The following is a 17,030-nucleotide window of genomic DNA, read 5'->3' as shown; positions in this document are numbered from 1 at the left end:
AAGATCCTCCGATTACCTCCTCCTCCTACTGTTTCTGAACAAGCCCACCCATTACTAGACTATCAGATGATGCTGTCCTTACCCTCTGCTGCTGGCTCCCCTATGTCAGTATTGACTTCTTCATAATGTTTTCTTCACAGATGTCCTGCAGCAATTTCAGCCTAAAAGCTCTGTGGGAGCTATATGAATTTTCAATACTTTCTGTTAAACCAACCCACATTTGTGAAAACTTCAAACTCGCTATATATTGTATTTTAAATCTCTTCATATTTACCTGGTGTCACAATACCTAAAACACAGATTGGCAGTTAAGCAGTTTGCATGCTATTATTTACTACTCACAGTGCTGACCGCAGCCATCTCACCTTTACTTGGTGCCTTCTCTCTTTTCTCAGTTTATATTACAAACATCTTAGCTGTTGTCTTAAAATAGTATGTGAATGGTTTTGAGTAAGACCCAGTCTACACATTAATTTCAACTAGCTTGAAGGCTTCATCTTTCAGGACATATTTCAATGCAAATAGAAGTTTTAATTTTGTTTTTAATAAGCCATCAAACCATTCTTAGACGAGTGAGTGTTCATTGTGCTCACAAAGATATAACGAGACAATGTGGAAAGTCAGGAAAATTTCCAGAAACGAGGAGAAAGAAAAAAAAGAACAGAACAGGACATCCTAAAAGCAAAGTTCCCTAATTGCAGAACATGCAATGCAAGGCAATAATTATACACTCTCCCATTATTTAGGAACATCCCTTACTAATTTCGCCTTTGAACAAGTTGAGGCATTGTCTGCATAACGTCAAGCAAACCTGTAATGTTGTATAAAATATAATTGCTTAATAATGAATTGCTGAACAGAGTGCTCAAGAGAAAAGGAACATGGATTTTCAGTAATCAGCTTTGGAACTCTGGTTAGCCAGGCTATACACTTATTCTGTATGTTACAATGACCAGATCTGCATAGGACTTCAGAAGTCAGAAGGCCTCAGAAGGGTGACAATCACCTTGCTGATCAGAATCCCAAACAAATCGCCACAATTCCACTACCACTGACAGGATGCTAACCAGTAGGTGCAGAATTCTGAGCCTGTTGGAAATGCCTACCCAATACAGAGCAGTAATACACAAAGACACAGTAAGAGGTCCTCAAAGGAGTATTGTTATATTAGCACACTGCTCTGTACCAGGAGCACTGCCATGAGGTAACAGTCCCCTCTTCCTGCTCCTTCTGGGGCTGTCTGCAGCACAGCATTGCAGACACCATTTCCAAAGACAGAAGTTAAGGTGACTCCAATACTAACAACCAACCAGCAACTGTAAAGATAATAATGTTATAACAGATAATGTTTTTAAGCATATATCCCATGACACTTAATTGTAAATACATACATTTAAAACCCAGCAAACATAATAACCAATGAACAGCTTGAGTAGCTCTAGCAAATACTCTGGAAGAAGCACTTGCAAAGAAACCCCTTTAAGGACCACATCTGCTTTACTGCAATAGAACAGGAGAATCTACACTCTTTTGCTTCTAAGAATTAAAAGACTGCAGAAGTTGTTAAATTTCAAATAGTCATCTTGATTAACTCACTGTCAATGTAAAAAAAAAAACCAACAACCAACCAACCCTGATCACTTTGCAAGAAAATGAGGCTAAAATTAACCCAACTTATACTAAACTCTAAAAGCAGAAGCACAATTTATGGACGAAGCTCCAGGACCATCCGGTGCTACATGCACTGACCACATCTTTGTTGAAACACATGTACTTTTCTAAGCATTGCAAGGCACAAAACATATTTCAAGGGATCTCTTGATCTCTTCAAAGACAGACCCTGAAAGAAGGAAGTCAGTTTCTCAAAGCATAAGTCTGCTACTTTCAAGCCATAGATGTGAAGTTTCCAAAATTTCACTCCACTATTCAAATCAGGGCCAAAATGAGAGTGGATATGATTTTTCCACCGATTTCAATGTTATGAATACTAGCAAAGGGAGCTGAAAGTCTTGCCTTTCACCCCTCCACTCCCAGTAGGGGACACTGTCTCCAAGAAAATGCTGCATAGATATCTGCAAGGTATGATTTTCAACCAACTTAATTATATTTGACAAAAAAAACCTGCATGGACACTCTTGTTTCAACTCCCACTAGGCTTACTTTAGTTTATTTAAGTTCTTTTTCTTAGGAACGCGTTTAAGTTGAACTGAGTAAGCTGCCTTCACATCACAAAACAGAGTCCATAAATGGATTTGTAACAGTTTACTTGCACAGTGCAGCTTGTGCTTTAAATAAACTTCCTCATGTGAACAATATTAAACTGCCACTTGTCTCCAAATTCCCCAAACAAATTTAAAAGCAAAGTACATTCTTTCCTCTCCAGCACAATCGGAGCCTCTACTGACTCAGTGATGCTACTTATAGACAATACCCTTTTAGTCCTAGCATGCTCTTAAAGGATCCCTGGGGAAACTTACCCTTTTCTAACAAACTACAAGAGCACACGGCTGGAATTTTACAAATATTTCTAAAGCAGCCACCCACAGAGAAAAGATTTGAAAGACAGACAGTTCATGATGGCCCTGCAAAGCCAGCAGTACATCACTTACCAAGAAGGAAGATATCAGTGCGCACGACAGGCATACCCTAAAGTAACAACGCAGGAAAGATCCGTTTACAGATAATCACGGTTGAAAACAGATGTGCATTTCATGCTTCCAATAGGATTTGATACAGTCATAGCTATACAACAAAAAACAGATTAGAAAAAGCACTGGAGGGGTCATCAAGTTTCCAACAAGTGAAAATGAGTAGAGCTCCATGATCTGATTAAACCCTGTGATATACTGGAAGGTAAAATAACCAGCATTTTCATTAAATGTTCTGAATTAGTGAAGTTACATCTGCTCTTCTGGACACATTAGCTAAGCAAGCACTGGAGTGGCAATACCTAGTTTCCATCTCTCTGACTTTGTTTTCAAGAACAAAAAATCAAATGCCATACATCACAGGGGACAGAACTAAAAGACATAAGCTAGAAAGGTGACATTAAGCATGCTGTATGCTCACTGGACCCCATTCACAATCTCACAAGTAGCTGGATGCATTTGGTAAAAAGCGATTGACATTTATGTTTTCCTCAGTAGACCTAATTAGGTCTGACATACATCCATTCACACTCAAATAGGCACAGAAACCTTCAAGGTTGTTTGCCAATTATTTCCACCTAGACTGCCTCATTCTGAAAGGACTGGGAATCTCAACCTTCAAAAGATGCTACAGGTGCTGCTCACGCATCTTCTCCCAGCACCCAAACCTTTCACAAGAAAAATATTTACTATGTAAAACTCGTAGCTTTCAATACAGGAAAACTGGTTTTGCTACTCTCAGCCTCTTCAATCCCATTTTTATGTGTGATTGACAGAATTTTTAATCACACAAATGTACAAGTACTGTTCTAGTATTGTAAAGTTTTAAAGGCCCCAAAAGCCAGTCCCGTTCATAACACTATTATTAATGTAATAACATTAATATCTGAAAAGAGTAAAAGGTGCTAAAGGATGGAAAAGTAAATTTTCACAGATGGAAGACATTCAGATAATACAACTTCCCCAAAGAGGCTAAGAAAGATTAAAGTTAAGATAAAGGTCACTTGAAAAGACACATCACATTTAGCACTGTATCACAAGGGAGGTGGTTGAATCCCTAACCCAAACGGGGTCTCCTTTCTTTGCTTTTCTCATAAAAGCAGCTTTTTAGCTGCCGGGTTTTTTGGCTGCCAGTCTTGTAAGCTATACATCTGCACAGGCTCTGGGCATCTCCGTGTTGAGTAGGACTCCAGCAAAGTGCTTGGTTCAGCCATCTCTGTGCAAGAAGAGACTTCAAAGCGATCAGGCTTGAACAGCATTTTGTCATCTACCTCCTCTGCCACAGACGTCCCTGTGATGACTCCAGGGTGCTAAAATAATACAGGAATAATACATGCCTAGTTCAGCCTTCTACTTCAACCTAAACTTCATTAGTATAAAGCTGCACATAAATGCACTCCTAATTTAGACTTTTCTGTGTCATACTTAGAGATGCTTACTCTGCCTCTGCGAAGTACCATGGTATCTCACGCTGTCCTCCACTGTCTTATTCTGGAACTCCAACATCATTTTAGGGTTTGGAGCTAATGCTAGCACATCTCAGCCCTTAAACTCATTCAGTTCATGTTTCCTCTCTCACAGGAGACTGGTTGTTTACTTCTATTCTCTAAGGAAGCTCACAGCATGAACGACAAAATGTCAGGAATAATTAGGAAATCTAGTTTTATGCCCCTAAAGAACAAAATGTTGTCTTTGTCCTCTTGGGCAGGTTGTTGTCTTCCCTAAATAAAAAAGAATGGCTTTTGGCATCCACCAAGTAAATTCAAGCCAGCATATCATTTAGAGACAACTTGTACTTATTCCTGCATCTTTCTCCATTTCTTTCCTCTGTTTTATGACATCACTTTCTGTACCCTCTACAGTCCCAGTCTACTGTGAGTGGGAGCAGAATAACTACTAGATTCAAACTCCCTATTTCCTTCCCTAGGGAAATCACCTACATTTTTTGCTGCTCCAGACTATTCAGCAATTTATTATATAGCAGTCCAGAAAATACTCTTCCCCAGCCTCCTCTTCTGCTCCCTTACCATCATGATGTATTTTATTTCTATGAAGCAGTTATTAACTACCAAGCACTGGAATTGGACATGCATACCTAGGACCATCAAAATAATACAAGCACAGCTGCTTCTTGATGCAAGATATCAAGGAAAACATCTCAGTGCCATACCCTTTTCCTAAGTGCTACAGTCTTCTAGGCCAGTAGCTCAAACTTTATACTAATAAAACAACTAACACCCCCTCCACCCCCCCCAACTAACTTAAAACATACCCACAGTTATATAGCAAGAATTCAATTTGTTTCCACAATTTGTTTGACAATGCTGCTGCTGATCCCGATTTTTAAAGCTGAAGGGAGAGTGGATATTCACCTCAGCCATCTGCCAATGCAGCACATGAACACGTTGCACACGGATTCCGTAACTGATGTACCTCAGATCACCAGGTACCATGTAATTTGAGGCATACTTTCTCACTGAAGATAATAATGACTGTATAAATTACACTGGCAACAGGCTTTGTCACCATAGCGACATGCACAACAATGCAATGAATTAATTCTGTCAGTCTAATATAGATTAAACAATAGAGAAACTCTTTGTAGATGCATTCTCTTACTGATTTTTATTCTCAGAAACACATACTCCGAGTTGGGGAGAGATAGGAGCTATTTTCTGAAAAGAAGCTTTCTTCTTGAAAACCTAAATTCCCTTTTGGACATCAAGAGAAAGTAGATTCTAGAAACTCCTGACACAGCCTCTGGGAGACACTTATCAATACAAAAGATCACCTGTAAAAACTAACAGAATAAAAGGACTTGTAAGTGTCCACATTTTTTTCAAGGTAATCTCTCCGAAACCTCTAGAAAATCAAATGACAACCAGCAGCAGTATGGAAACTGATGAAATCAAATCACAGAGACAGATTTCTCTGTCTGGCAAATTCACAGCAATTGCTACACACAGTTTTCACTCCTTATTTCAGAGCTTATTTCAGAGGTTATTCCACTCCTTATTTCAGAGCTTCATTCCTCACACCCCTTTTCTCGTACTTGTGTACTTCCAATGTCATCTGTGAATCTGCCAAAAATCATGTTTGGATAAATATCATTACTGTAAAAGAAAGCATCAGTAATTTACAGAATTTAAACTTCAAACCACAAGACTAAGTCCAGCTTGTCTGAATAGCCCAACTGAATCTGGCATAATTACCTGAGTAAGTCTGCAGAAATGGCCTGTCCTTCACTGCCTCTACATACATGATTCTTAAATGCACATCTCAATCTCCCATGCTTCTGTACATCTAGGTTTTGTATATCTAGTCCTTTCCTCTGCCCCTAAGTAGAATCAGCTCTCTACATAATTCCTCTTCATCTATCCTTGACAAAGGAAAGGCTCCCAGTGACAGGCACATCTTCTCAAAAAATGTATTTCCAGTGCTTCCTTCTGCTACCTATACTTTTGTCCCCACTAATAACTGATTTGAGCCTTCTCTGCTGCAGTTGAAATTCATTTCTTATCCAGCTGCAACAGAACCAGTGCGTATTTCCAAGATCTGTTATGTATGCTCTTGGGGAAGCTATGAATGGGACAATTCTTCTGTGCAGACAGACTGTCAGCTGCAAAGGTTCTTCCACTGAATAGAACAGCAGGCTTTTCTTCCTAAATGCTCCTCTTTTGATAGGCTTCTCCACTCGAGAAAAGTAACAAAATTCTTTTTACCTACTGATTTTATTACAAGATGTGTATTTTCAATATGTATTTCCCATCGGGAGAAGAGAAGATTAAACAACAAAGGATCAGACTACGAAACTGTAAGTTTATAAACTCTCACAAAACATCACTAGCTCTTCCTCTGCATTCCTAAATTTACATTTCCTCTCTGCTGTTCTAATTTACATTATTTGGGCTGTACAACTGCATTATTTCAGACTTCAGTCCCTGTGTTAGTACTCTGATGCCTTACATTTATTCAGTTCCAACTCTGTTCTCAAAGGAAACTGGCTATTTATTTCAGCAAATGTATTCAGCAAATATAAATCTGGGTGAGAAACAGAATAGTTGGATATAATGTTGTATAAGTTCAGCATAACTATTCACTGTGCTGTCTAAATTCAAGCCTTTTCTTCCTCCTTGTGGGATTCACAATTATAATATTTATTGATAAATACGGACAGAATCCATGGAAATAATTTTAAAGCTTTTGATAGCGCATAGTAACCAGCAGTAAATTCAGCACACGGTGTAGTATAGTCTTACTGCAGTAAGTTCTTCTTGCTGCCTAGGAGCCATAACCAAGTACTACAGGGATTTTTGGTTTGGTTTGGTTTGTTTTAGAAGCATACAACAAACTCAAAACATACAGAGGAAGTAGAGTTCTCTGAACAACATTGCAAGAGCTCTGAAATCTGCTTCCCATTCTCAAAGACTTGACTTCCTTTGCGACACGAGACCATTCACTTGACACTCCATACTGCAGCACCCCAGGATATAGCAGTCCCTTTCTTTTCCCACAATCTGTCCTGTCTACTTAAATAGTAAGGAAAAGAAGTGTCTCGTGATAGGCTAGATGTTTCAGATTTATAGATTCAGAGGCCAGAACTGATTGCAGTGACAATCTAATTTAGCCTTTTGTATAAAGGATAGCCTGAAATTCATTCTTGTTTCAAGTTAAGTATGACTTGCAACTGATTTACACTGATGAAGAATCCACCTTTCTCTAGGTACAGTGTTCAAATGGCTGGTTATTCTTTCACATGTTAAAAACCCTGTACCTAATTCCAGTATGAATTTGTTTGGCTCCAATGTCCAGCCTCTGGGTCTTGTTATGCCTTTGTCTGCCTGAGATAACATAGCTACTGCAATACCAGTGCAAATAATAAATTACATTACGTGTTATCTAAACAGCATTCCTCCTTAACTGCACCCCTAGGACAGCTCTGACACTACCTTACTGGAACTAGCTGACACCTAAAGCTTTTGGCAACAAGTATGCTATCAAACATCTGTCGTGACACCCCTTCTAAGCACCCCCTCTCCCACACCATATGGCCATCTCCACCGAGTGGTACTGCAAGGCCACAACCCAGCTCTCATCACTCCCTGTCCTCCCTGGGGAAGGCAGGCACTGACTGATAATTTCACACAAACTTCACACTCCATCAGCAGGAAAAACAGCCTGCTGCAGTGAAAGGAGATGCGCAGAGCTCATCCGTGTTACAACACACTCTGTCCATGTCATCGCTGCCAGAAAACCCGCCTTGTGGAGGCGCAGCATACTCTCAAATAAGGGATTTTTTTATTTCCAGCATTGCTGTTGCTCCTCCTCAATACTTTGCTTGCCACAGTCTGATCAGCTGTTGAGCATAAAAGCAAATAAATCCCACACATACGTACAAGGAGATTTCATTGGCGTACTAGCGCCCTTCTGCTATGGAAGCAGAAGAGTCCTCCTCTTTCATATATGCCTTCATAGCACACGTAATTGTGAATTATTTTGTGGGAAGAAAAAGAATAGGCAGCATTCTGCCTCTCCCGACAGCCTTTGCTGTGACTCCAAACAGGTCCACAGACACCCTTACTGACACTGTAAGAAATGTCAGAGCTTTTCTAGATGATGAAATCTTGAGGCCCCAGTACTTTGTAGCATCAATGTATTTCCCTTTTGCTGCAAAACTAGCTTCTTTGTGTCAGACACACAGACAGCTTTTACCACCAAAGCCACTCAACAATTTGGTCAAAACTATACGCATAAGTATTTCGGAACGACACTCTTATTGCTGTGTTGTCCAGGAACAACGTTGACTGGATAATTATGAAGAAAGAATAGATGGGAAAAGAGGAGCTAAAGTAAAAGAGGAGAAAAAAGAACTAAAACAGAGCAGAACCCACACCAGCAGTCACAACTACAAAATAAATTAATTGTGAGGGGACAGGTTCTGCTCCTACTGAATTCACTAGCTGGCTTCCCATTTATTTCAATTGGCCTGATAAACACGTGCATCCCTCCAGCTTCTGTCCTGCCAGAAAGGAAGGCTGGCAGACAATCCATCAACATGAGCTACAAAGAATCAGCACCAGTGCTGAGAAAATTCGACTGCCATTCAAAATAAAATTCAAAGCTAGGAAATGACAGGAAAAGCCTTCCAGCAGCTTCAACTGCAACTGGATGTACCGCAAGAGCTTTAATTTAAAAGCAATCCAAGAGGTACAGTGTGTACTGTCTGTGTAAAATTTAACTGAATGTTCCTGTAGCACCTTTAAATTCTCAATTCTCTTTTTAATTATGCGAAGGTAGTACTACACAAACACTGTTAATCATATTCCTCGTGTTTAAGGTCAGAGTTGGATGGAAAAGAGAACCTGTTTCCATAAATTACTTACATGTAACCTAGCGCAGCTGTAAATTACATAAAGATGCGAGCCAAAAACTTACAAACCGGTTATCCTTTGCTGTGATCAGGTATAGTCACTTGGCTGGAAAAGACAACTGACAGTCCTTTTCAATCCTGAAATTATTTGGCAATAGATTAGATTAGTTAATCTTGCTGGACACACTGCAAATTCCCCTCGTGGAAGAGATGGGAAATGTTCTCTAATATACCAAAAAGCAGGTGTATACATCAGAGATCTCTCCTATTGATTTACTATATTTTACATGGGTTAAGATCTACTACTGGGTTGTTGCATTAGTTGTTTGTGGGTTGTTTTTAGGTTTGGGGTTTTTGGGGTGGGTTGGGGTGTGTTCCCCCTCCTCTCCTTTTATCCACATTTTTCAACAACAGTGCATTGAGACCAGCATAGATTATTGTCAATGTGTCACATAGAAATAAATCTGTTATATTTCTAGCTAGTAATTTCCCTGGACAAAGCACTAGTTAACAGCACTGTTCTTTAAGAACCTAATCCCTTAGGTTACATCCAAACCTAAAACTCACTAGAAGCAAAAGCTGCTGAGAACTAACTTATGAAGACAAGCTGCAAGCCCTTTTACTTGTTTTCAGGTGATTTGTTTGCTTGGGGTTATTTTTAGTTTATTTGGGGTTTTTTTTTTTTTCATTTTTAAGACTTTTATTTTAGGTTTTACTCTTGATACTGCTATTTTCCACATAGATTAAGCTTTGATTAATGTTTCAGAATGTTCAAATCTAAAGCAAATCCACAAGCATGCCTGAGATTTGTTATTTTGGATTTTGAAAAATCTGAAACCTCTATGTATTACGTCTTCTCCTGTGTAAATGAAGTGCCTCGTTTCTTGGCTTCATATTCAATTTTTCCATAAATCAGAGTTGAATGAGCTTTGCAAACAGGAGAAAAATAAAAGTGGCTTCAGTTTTCCACTTCCAGAAAGTAAGACTAGATTTCATACATAGGTATACACGGATTTGAGATACAACATCATGTTAAAGCTGCTGTGAAACTGCTAAAATATCTTAAGAGATGGCCAGAGACATGTAAGTGAAGTGCAGTAAAGAAAACAAACCAAGCATCTGAAAATCCACTGTTTTTCTTCACTTCTTATACCTTCTTAAGATTAGTATTTTGCTCTTTAAGCACTAACAAGTTTAAAATTTCCCAGCTGTCCTGCACACATTTAATTGGATACAAGCAACATGAACATTTTGGTATCTCGAGAAGGTGTTTTTCCCACCTCCCTATATGATGTTAAGTCACAGGAGGAAAAAACAAACAAGCCAAAGAAACATTGGCTACAGGAGGCCAGCTAATGTACCTCCTAGCTTTATGGCTCAACCTGCTAAGTGACTCCTCACAGAACTCTGTGCAGTCAGTGTAAGCAAGCTGCTCTTAAAAACCTCAACTGATAGAAAATAACAAGACCTTCCAACAGGAATTTGTAAGAGCACTTTACTATCTGTGCAAGCAATAATGAATGGAAGTTTTTGTCTCAGAAGCTCCTGTGACATCATTATTGCTCTTATACTCTTGATGGGTTTTTTGGTGAGCCTGTTTGGTTTTTCCTTTGGGTTTGGGGGTGTTTGTTCATTTATTAATACCACCTCAGTCCCCTCCATCATTATATTCCCATCCAACAGAGAGTCAGCTATGCCCTATTAGTGACTGCAACATAAGGAACTACCGGTGCACTCAGACTGCACAAGGCGAGAATCCATCATCCACACAAACAAACAGCAACTGGCTTCAATGTCAACTTATTTCAAAAGGGGGCTCTGTGTGTGCACACAAAAATAAGTAAATGTATTTTCATTTCCTATTAGCTCAAATTGCTGCACCATTACTAATAATACATCTCCATAAAGTATTAAAAAACACCCCGCAACATAAAGAACCTCAAAAGCTATCAGTGTGTAAAAGCAAAGATCTAACAGAAATGGGTGAGGTTAACAATGATTATGTCTGCTAACTGCCACCTGTCATACTTGATTCATAAGTGTACCTGGAAGTAATCTATACAATAATGCTCACAGAACAATTGTTGACCTAGCACAGAGATTAGCAAGCAGCAAGGTCCAAGGCTGAGTACTTACAGCTACTTCAAAAACAAGCTAAGGCATCCCAGTTAACTCGACTAAATGAATGGTGTTACTACTTATTTGAAATGAAGAGCAGGAGCAGGTCAGCCACATTGATGTAAAAGGCATTTAAAATGCATTTCAATTTAAAAGATAAAAACAGTATAACAGCCATATGGAAGTGCTTGCTAATTTCATTGAGGAACTCCTGAAGCAGTCTTAAAGGACTGATACCCCTGCTAACATTTTTCAACTTTGGTGAACTCACTCGCAGCTTTTGAACGATTCAATTCACCCAAAAACTTGACTGGTCTGACACAATGGCAATGGCACAAACCCTGTAAAATTACAGAGCTATCCACTAGTCTGGGACTGCACCCACTTCCATATGCCTTTAATGTTCAGAGGCCACGAGGTTAATTTTCTAACCCTATGACTGTCCTGATTCTACCACAGAATTTTGTGTATTAGACCACAAGATAATGCATCACAGAGCCCACGCAGAGCTCTAGTGAAGGGGCATTTAGGTGGTTTTTGGCACTTTTACCAGGCTGGAGGTCATTCAGTGAGTGGCAAACATGTCACCATTTTACAAATAATTTTCAATCCTTCGTGTGAGAGGAAAGGGAACATTAAGGAAGAACTTCAAGCCCCGGGCATTTAGAAAGGAATACGGCAATATAATCCTTTCCGAGGTAACTTGTTTACAGTCAGTAACACTGCCAGGAGAAGACATATAGTAAAACAAGAGACAATCAAGCTTGCAGAATGATGGAAGAGCATTCACAACATATTGTTACTTCCTCTTGTTCTCTTTGCTTTAAATTCAATGCAGAATTTTATAGTCCCTCTGCACAAAGGAACAGCTATATATTTCCACATAATTCTGAAGTCCTTTGTCCTATTTGTTGTGGCATTGTCTCACATGACATATAGATGACCTTGCTTCAGTGAGATGAAGCTACACACCCTCTTCTCAGCAGACCGAGTCTTAATCACTAGCTCTCGGTGCAGCACAGTTCGGGAGTGCACTTCATCACAGGACTTGGGCACAGAGGAATAGGGGACTGGCAGAACCAACTCTCACTGGTAGCACAGGCTCCCTGTCAGTCATAGGAAGCTCAGCTCCAACAAACTCTCTGCAAGGCACAGGAGAGAGCAGAAGGACCAGATGTGCTGCTGTTTTGCAGTCCCTCCACCTCAACAAGACAAGACACTCATATTGAGAGCTGCTGGATTATAAACTGAGGAAGATATCCTCCTTCTGCATCACTCCACTTGATAAAACCAATATCATGAGCTGCACTTTAAGGACTGTGCAAGGCAAAGAATCATTAAACACATCTGGAGATGAGTGAGAATCCAAGCCATGTTGTGGCACACAGTGTAAAACATTCCCTGTGAGAAAACACAGCTTAGTAAACCAGGACTCTACCCTTCTAAAAGGCTCAAGTGGTATTCCAGGGCAACCTTACTAGAGGATGCTACAGTACTTACGCTGTTAATCAGACACAAGCATCACAAGCATAGTACACTCAGGTCCTAAAGTTCATAGTATTAAAATAATAAATTAGAAACACTTGTGTCTCTGCAGAAGTGCCTGCAGCACAGTTTGGGACAAGCAGCAGGAGGCAACGATAGTGCAAGAAAAGGGTATAAGCAGCAGGAGGTTAATGTCTAGCCTGTAGAAGGATGCTCCAGAAGAAACAAAGCTACTCTTGTCGTGATTCACAGGCCTGTAATGCAACATCATTACAAGCCTTCTACAACAGCTGTGTCACAGCTTCACCCTGTGAAACTTCTGCCTGACCCTTTCACAGCAGCATACAGGACTTGAGGGTGGACCCCTGTGAGCCTTTTTAACAGCTTCATTTCATGAGAAAATAAAAATACATTAGTTTCAGTACGCAAGACTCAAATTTAGAGCTCAATCCCACTTCAAATTCTACCTTGTTATCCATTCTCAACTACATTAGGCAAATCAACACAGTTCTGAAGCCCACAGCACAGTGTTCTGACTTTAGCACAGTGATTTTCAACTGGGCTCCAGCTGTTTGACTGAATAACATTCAAAGTCTCTGAGTACATTAGTTAGCACAGCAGTTCTCAAATATCTACTGCTTGGACTTCAATTGGGTGCAATATAGTGAGATGTACAATCTAAATAAGAACTCGTCCTAACTACACTGACTAAAATTACCAAAGTGCACATGGACCTGAAATTACAATTCAGGTACCTAATATTAGGTTCCAAAACCTGTGTTTTATTCTTTTCCGTATAAATATCAGCACCATTTCTGAACAGCTTCAAAAAAAAAAAACCCCAAAACCAAAACAAACCCCCAAAAACCCAAACTAATAACCTCCAAACATAGCTGACAAACCTTTCCCATTCTCCTCACCATAAGGTGCCACTGTGTTTGCACATTTGGTGGGGATGCTTTAGAAAGCATCCAGAAACGTAACATACATTGCTAATATACATTCCTATTACTGAAGGCAAGGGGACAAGGCCCATAGTACTCCAATGTCCTCACAAGGGGTTATTTTGAAACTTCACATCTAGCCTCTAAAGAGCATCATGTTCTATGCAGATTAGCTTTGTATTATTTGGACACTTAAATACATATCCCACTGAAGCAAACAAATGAAGGAACTGCTGATAATTCCTCACGAAGAATTCGGGAGCCTCATTTCACTCGCCCAATTTTGAAAACCGTATTTCTGAGTTCCCCAACTAGGATACCAGATTTTAAACTGTGGAATTGCTAAATAAATCTGCTCAGCCTTGCAGACTTTGAGCAGGCTAAACCAATTGGAAATGCTGGTAATGAATGTCTGTAATGACAACAAGGATCCTGATGCACTACCACTTTGCATTTCATAGCCACACTATCCTGTATAACCAAGTCAACTTGTAGTAGCTGTTTCTTCAGATGAAGCAGGCTTCCTGACACTCAGCTGAAGCCTGTGGCCTGAGAAAGCTGTGAGCCATCTGAAAACTGTGAAAAAACACCCAAATCCAACCAGACATAACCTAAGAGGGGACAGAGGGGGAAGCAAAACAGACAAGTGGTGGAAACTGGGGACATGCGGTAGTCCTAACATCATACAAATACCTATCGAAAGCAACTGTCTTAGAATATAAATAGTGATGCCAGCTCTTACGCAGGGATAAACTCTTAAGGTACTTCTTTTGTCTCCCCTTAGTATATACTTAATAAGCAGTTATTCCTCATTTCATACAAGAGCACATCACGCTGCAATAAATCAAAGTTCACCTATGATAATCTCACCTCCACGCTCATTCCCTCTTCCTACCCAAAGCAATGATGCATCTCAAAATACACATACAGAATCAAATATACATTACTGGCAGGGATAATGCGAGTACAGCTTTACCTGTTACTAGCTTTGAACATATCCTGAAGAAATTTTAAAATCTTAGAGCAAAACACAATTAAAAAAAATATACAGGAAAGAGTTTAAACATGTTCTTAAACTGCGAGCTGTAAAAACATACTGAATTGTTAACAGCATACACTGTTATAACTCTTCCCTTCCTCCAGATCTTGCTAGTGAATAAATAACTAGCAAGATACAAGCTCGCCACGGCAGCTTAAGTTGCAGTGCCAGAACAGAGCAGAAAAGAGCAGTGCAAGTTAGAATTCAACTACTATGCCAAAATATTTTTTTACACAGCTTTAAAGTCACATTACAGAAAGATAGAAATATTTACTGTTTATAATGGTATAATTTAATAGCAAATCAGGCCCTGCTGAATTAGATACTGCAACGACATAGTTAATAAGAAGTACCTATTCCAAATAGCATACCAGCTACTTAGATCATAAAATGGTTTGGGTTGGAAGGGACCTTACAGCTCACCTAGATCCAACCCCCTGCCACAGGCAGGGACACCTTCCACTAGAGCAGGTTGCTCCAAGCCCCTGTGTCCAACCTGGCCTTGAACACTGCCAGGGATGGGGCAGCCACAGCTTCTCTGGGCACCCTGTGCCAGCGCCTCAGCACCCTCACAGGGAAGAGCTTCTGCCTAATGTCTAAAATAAATCTCCCCTCTGTCAGTTTAAATCCATTCCCTCTTGTTCTGTCACTACATGCCCTTGTAAAAAGGTTCCTCTCCAGATTTCTTGTCAGCCCCCTAATATAGGCACTGGAGCTGCTCTAAGGTCTCCCCTTCAGGAGCCTTCTCTTCTCCAGGCTGAACCAGCCCAGCTCTCTCAGCCTGGCTCCAGAGCAGAGCTGCTCCAGCCCTCGCAGCATCTCCATGGCCTCCTCTGGACTCTCTCCAACAGCTCCACGTCCCTCTTGTGTTGCTGCCCCAGAGCTGCAGGGGGGGGTGTCCCCAGAGCAAAGGGGGAGAATCCCCTCCCTCAACCTGCTGCTCACACTCCTTTTGATGCAGCCCAGCACAGGGTTGGTTTCTGGGCTGTAAACGCACACTGAAACCAGCTCATGCTGAGCTTCTCCTCAATCAACACCCCCAAGTCCTCGTCCCCAAGGCTGCTCTCAATCAATCCAGTCTCCAGCCAGCCTGTAATTGTGCTGTAATTGTGTACAGGGTGCACCCCTGTACAGGGTGCTGTAATTGTGCACCCTGTCCCAGGTGCAGGATCTTGCAACAGGTGAGTCTAGGCTTATTACTGGTGCTCTATCCTTTTCAGAGATCACAGAATCATAGAATAGTTAGGGCTGGAAAGGATCTTAAGATCATCTAGTTTCAACCCCCTGCCATGTTATCCAAGACTCCATCCAGCCTGGCCTTGAACACTGCCAGGGATGGAGCATTTACCACTTCTCTGGGCAGCCTGTTCCTGTGCCTCACCACCCTCACAGTAAAGAACTTCCTTATATCTAACCTAAACTTCCCCTGTTTAAGTCTGAACCCATCACCCCTTATCCTATCACTACAGTCCCTGATTAAGAGCCCCTCTCCAGCATCCTTATAGGCCCCTTCAGACACTGGAAGCTGCTCTGGGTCTCCACGCAGCTTCCCTTCTCCAGGCTGAAGAGCCCCAACTTTCTCAGCCTGTCTTCATACAGGAGGTGCTCCAGCCCCCTTATTGTCCTCATGGCATCCTCTCGACTTGCTCCAACAGCTCCATGTCCTTTTTATGTTGAGGACACCAGAACTGTACACAGTGCTCCAAGTGAGGTCTCACAAGAGCACAGCAGAGGGGCAGGATCACTTCCTTTGACCTGCTGAACAGGCTCCTTTTGATGCAGCCCAGGATACGGTTGGCTTTCTGGGCTGCGAGTGCACACTGAAGCCGGCTCATGTTAAGCTTCTCATCAACCAACACCCCCAAGTCCTTCTCTCCAGGGCTGCTCTGAATCTCTTCTCTGCGAAACCCGTAGCTGTGCCTGGGATTGCCCCGACCCAGGTGTAGGACCTTGCACTTGGCTTGGTTACGACAAGGTTAAAGCTATACATTAGTAACAGTTGCCTCTCAGGTCTCCAAAATAACACACAAAACCAGACCATTCGAGAACAACTTGGGAAAACCCCACGAAAAACCCCAAAACAAGCCCCACCGCTTTGCCTTGCAGAACTGAGGAGGCACGCAGGGAGGCGTGCCCAGGCAGGAGCCTCTGCGGGCAGGGCAGGACGGAGGAAGCCAAGCACTGAGGGCTCCTTGCCAAAGGATATGCTGACAGCCCAAGAAAACCACGGCGAGCTCACTGGAACCGATTAAACCCAAAGGGGGTAACATTTTAAATACAAACCTGAAGCAAAGGGGATTTAAACGGTCATGAACCGGTATATGAAACACAACCCGGCTGACGCGGGGCACACTGGGGCCCGGAGGACGGCCCCTCACGGGGAGGCAGCGGCGGCGCAGGCACAGCGTTACACCGCTCACACCGCC

General features: G+C 41.3%; 1 protein-coding gene across 2 annotated transcripts in view; it reads right to left on the bottom strand.

Moving 5' to 3' along the window:
- Window positions 1-17,030, bottom strand: part of TPK1 (thiamin pyrophosphokinase 1) — a 293,711-nt gene that overhangs the window by 276,255 nt on the left and 426 nt on the right. The gene's annotated exons all lie outside the window — the stretch shown is intronic.

This window comes from Strigops habroptila, chromosome 1 (assembly GCF_004027225.2).
Source record: "Strigops habroptila isolate Jane chromosome 1, bStrHab1.2.pri, whole genome shotgun sequence".
In the NCBI taxonomy this organism is placed as follows: Eukaryota; Metazoa; Chordata; class Aves; order Psittaciformes; family Psittacidae; genus Strigops; species Strigops habroptila.
Note: the sequence above shows the minus strand (reverse complement) of the source record. Positions and strands in the feature narration are given on the sequence as shown.